The following is a 4,744-nucleotide window of genomic DNA, read 5'->3' on the forward strand; positions in this document are numbered from 1 at the left end:
GGAAGATAAAGACCCCGACCTTTCCTAGGTTGCTAACCTCAGGTTAGATGTCCTTTGGCTTTTACATATGCACATATGTGTATACCTGCACATACATGGACACACGACAAATCATTACCAGGTAATTTTGCTGCCTAGTGAAGGTGAATAGCTATGGTCCAGCATCTGGGAATCAAAAATGATATTCCACTTTGTGTCTTCTTCAGATTCTGCATGTGACTTAGGGATTTGTGTTTCCTTACTCCAGTGGGCCCTTTCTCTCCTTGTCACCACATGAAGAACAATAATTCCAGTTGAGACATTACTTTGGGATGAATACCTCATTTGCTTTCACTGTTCGTTAAAGCCCAAATTAAATCTCAGAAACCCTGCCACACACTTTACAATCCATCCAGATCGCTAACAGGTTTAGATGCAAAAAAAAAAAAATTAAAATTAAAATAGAGAAACGCAATGTGTGTTGTCAGCTCATGGGTTGGGGCTGGCTCTTCAGTTTCTTTGTTACTGTTTTTCTTTAGTTTTGGCGAGGTACAGACTTAACTTTTTTTTTTGTCATGTTAAGAGGTAGAGCTAAACAAAACAATAGCAGCAGAAATAGAAGAAGGGGGCAGGTGGTTTTATAGCACATTCAGAATGCAGCAGAAAGCATGTGAGCGTCTCGATTAAATTCTGCAGACTGTCTCCTTTTATCAGTTCCAACAGTTAAGGGATGCTAGCACAACTGTCTATGAGAGCCTGATGCCTCTGCCGTGACCATCACAGGTTCTTAGACACTAAAGATCTTACACCATAGGGCTTCTCTTGAAGGCTGGGCTGTGTGCCAGACATGGCCAGGTGTGGACACTATGTAAAATAATGCAGAGTAGATATAGTCTAGAGGAATATGATGCCATACGTTCATCTACCTTGGGCATTTGCTGGTATACAGGAACTGCAGTGGCAAGCAGTGAGGGAAGGTCTCGGCAGAACAGTCACATGGATGAAGACTGTGATATATAATCCAGCTTTGGCTCCAAAGCTTTCTTGATGCTCTTGGCATTTCTTGATCCCCCAGGAGCCCAGATTCCTCCACTCCTTAACATCCCAGCCTTCCCACCTGCAAAGAGTTGGTGCCAACCAGCACCACTTACCTGTGCTCTGTTCTGATCGCCTATAATCCTGTCATGGCGTTTGGAATAACTGTAACTTCCTTTCTTCCCCTACATGATGAATTCCGTCAGCTGCCTCTTGATGAATTCTTTTTCTTCTTCTGTCTTTCAACACTTCTCATTTGGTGGTGGTGGTGGCGGCGGCGGAGGAGGAGGAGACAAATTCTCACTATGTAGCTCTGCCTGTCCTGGAATCCATTAGACAGATCAGGCTGTCCTCAAACTCACTGAGATCTGCCTGTCTCTGCTTCCTAAATACTGTGATTAAAGATGTGCATGGCTGTGCCTGACTTTCATCAGGATCCTTTTTTTTGTTGTTGTTTTTTTCTGAGGCAGGGTTTCTCTGTGTAGCCCTGGCTGTCCTGGAACTCACTCTGTGGACCGGGCTGGCCTCAAACTCAGAAATCCGCCTGCCTTTGCTTCCCGAGTGCTGGGATTAAAGGCGTGCGCCACCACTGCCCGGCTTCATCAGAATTTTTATAACAACTTTATTGTTACATCACCTGGTGTAAGAACAACCCAGAATGCCATCCATAATGAAGCCCATCACTTTGTACACTTAATGACCAACTCTGATTCAGTTATTGGGTGCGTTTAGAAGTATAGAGATTGTTTCTTTTCTTAGAGTTGTTGGCAGGTCCCACTACTCTCTCTCTTTAACTTTTTATTGCTTCTTTGTGAGTTTCACATCATGCACCCCAACCCCACTTCCTCCTCCCCTCATACCCACCCTCCACCTTTGCGACCTCCCTCACAACAGAGGAAAAAAATCTCATTGTAGTGTGTCACAGTGTGTCCCACAGTACACCCTTTTGTCCACACTTCTTTGCTTGCAAATGTTCATCGCAATCACTCTGGTCTGGTCCAAGGCCTCTGGCTTCTGCTACGCTATCAATACTGGAACCTCACTGGGCTTCCTGTAGTTTGGGATCTGTAGGACCTTCATGCACTCCAGCAGTTAGTTCATTGATGGGGTAGATGTTGGGGTGGACCAATTGAAATCCCTGGATCTGGGCCTGAGAGGTATCTGAGCTGGTCAGGCAGCAACCCACTCTACCCTGCACCTCCCCTAACCCCTGCAACAAGGGCCATCTCTACCCTGCTGCCCAGGCGAGTTACAGAGCCCACTCCCCCAAGTGTTATTGCCAGGGAGGGACAAGATCAGTTCTTCCACTCTCCTGCCTGCCATGGATGGTGAGGGATGAGGGAGGGGAGGACGTTGTCTCTCTGTAGATCACACTGCTGCCCAGCAGACAAGAGGCAGGGCCAGCTCTCCCACAGTCCTGCCCTGGGGAAGGCTCACCAGTAACCCCCACATGCAGAGCCAGCTCTACTGTGCTGCCCAGGTGAGGTGTAGGACCTGCTCTCTTGAGTGCTGCAGCTGGTGTAGGCAGAGCCTGCTCTCCTGCTCTGGTGACCTTGGGGCTAGCTTTCCTGCCTGCCATAGGTGGCAAAGGTTAAGAGATATGTGTGTGGGGTCTCTCAGCCCTGACACCTCACAGATGACAAGTGCCAGCCATGCTCATTTCTTTGGAGCTGGCTCACCAGTACCCCCACCCGCCAGGGTCAGCTCTATTGTGCTGCCCAGGCAAGGTGCAAGACCCATTCTTTTGAGTGCGGTAGCTGGTGAGGGGCAGGGTCAGCTAACTCTCTTGCATTCTTGTCCCTAGGGACAGCTCTCCCACAATGCCCAGGTGAGGGGTGAGGTCGGTTCTGCACAGCTCTCAGACATGAACATATCCCCAGGTGGCAGTTCAGACTATGGATATCCGCCTGGCCTTTGGTGGTGACATATCACCAAAGCAGGGGTCTGCTACTGCAGGGGCATGGAACTGGACATGGCTCCCAGTGGCAGCAGAGGCCCAGACCCCACCATGGTCTCCGGTGGCATCACTGGCTACTGACATCAAGCCCTTCCTCACTACCCTCCAGTCTCCAGTTCTGTCTCTCTTCATTGTGCCCACATCCTTCTGTTTCTCTTTCTCTTCCCTTTCTCTGCCACTTGCTTCTCTTAGGGGTGTCCGGGTCTCTGGGGTCTTCTTAGGAGTGGTCTCAGGAATGCTGTGTCCTGCTTATGCAGTATGGCCCCAGGGCAGGAGTCATCTTGAGCATAATCAGGGTTCCCCCACCCCCAGACCTGTGCAGCTCCAGACTGGAGATCATTATAAACTAGTTCCCTGTCCTGGCTTACAGCACAGGTCTAGTACTCTTCTTGGGCTTGCTCCTTGCCTAGCCCACCTTAGTGGCCCCAAGTGCTGCCTGCCCTGTGGTCCCAGGCGGGGCTTTTCTAGTCCTCTGTTTGCTCCCCATCCTAGAAGCTCATCCTAGCCTGTGCAGCACCAGACTGGTGGTCATCTCAGGCTTGCTTTGTTTAGGGAACGTGAGGCTACGAATCATTCAGATGTTCGTAGGTCAGAACACTGAGAGTAGACATAGCTTCTCTCCTCTGTGCCACTGACTGTAGCACATGGGACTGAGCAGCCACCTGTAGTGCCTCTAGGGGGAGCGGCGCCACTACTCTCAGACCTAGAGGTTTGGCAAATCCAGTCCTTTTTCTGTCACAAGATGTGATCTAGAACAGCCTCTAGTGAGCCATTTGCAATTGTGTGAGCACACAATATACTCCTGGAAACATGCTTTGCTAATGTGAGTCCAACTGACTGCAGTGCCTTCCAGACAGATTGGCATGCCTACTCTATCTTAGCAGAGTGATAAGAAAAAGTAGAAGGGGTCTGAAGAGATGGCTCAGTGGTTAAGAGCTCATACTGTGAGCCAGAATTTGCTTCTCAGCATCCCTGTTGGATGGCTTGCGACCTTCAGCTGCATGGGTTTTGATGCCCTCTTCTGGGCTCAGCAGTCCCTACACTCATGTGTGCACACTCCCACACAGACATACATATACACACATAATTGAAAATAAAATAAAGGCTAACTGTAATGGTATACACTTTAATTCTAGCACTTGGGAGGCACAGGCAGAGCTCTGTGGGTTTGAGACCAGCCTGGTCTTCCTAGTGACTTCTGGGACAACCAGGGCTACATAGAAAAACCCTGTCTCAAAAACTATCTTAAAAAGTACAAATGGAAGCACATTAGTATCTTCTCCATTCTAAGTGCATGTCGTAGGTGAAGGGAGGCCCCATGGCTTTGTTCAGTCCTTGGTCATAGAAATTTAACACATCTAATATGTACAACCAGACAGTGGTGGAGAACACTGTTGATTTCCAGTTGCTCCTATAAAGCATTTCCGTCTTCTTGAGCTTTTTATTTTCATCCTGTTGAGTCTACACTTAAGAAAATCTTCAATGCTGTGTTTCATATCTTAGCTGACAAACTATTGTCCTAGGCACAAGGAACTAGTCTGTGAAATTCTCTCATTAATCTTGCAAAGTGCATTCTGGTCCTATCCTCATTTTAAGTATAAGAAACTAGGGCTGGAAGGGTTAAATACTGTGTGGAAGAAATGGTTGGTGGTCCCCTGGCTCCAGAACCTCCATCCATGACAACAGAGCCCCCATTCATGAAGACTGAAGCAGTTCTACAAGATCACAGAAAGTGTTAAGGAACCATTCTCGTTCAGTCTGGTCTCGTGTACC

The 4,744-nt window shown here is 48.3% G+C and overlaps 1 non-coding gene across 1 annotated transcript; it reads right to left on the minus strand.

The window, feature by feature from the left end:
• Nucleotides 1–3,525: 3,525 nt before the first annotated feature.
• LOC115032698 (small nucleolar RNA SNORA17) lies at nucleotides 3,526–3,655 on the minus strand. The gene has a single exon (XR_003838326.1). It is a non-coding gene; the product is annotated as a small nucleolar RNA SNORA17 (small nucleolar RNA).
• Nucleotides 3,656–4,744: the final 1,089 nt, after the last annotated feature.

This window comes from Mus caroli, unplaced genomic scaffold (genome assembly GCF_978045245.1).
Source record: "Mus caroli unplaced genomic scaffold, Mus_caroli_1 scaffold_13, whole genome shotgun sequence".
Lineage (NCBI taxonomy): Eukaryota > Metazoa > Chordata > Mammalia > Rodentia > Muridae > Mus > Mus caroli.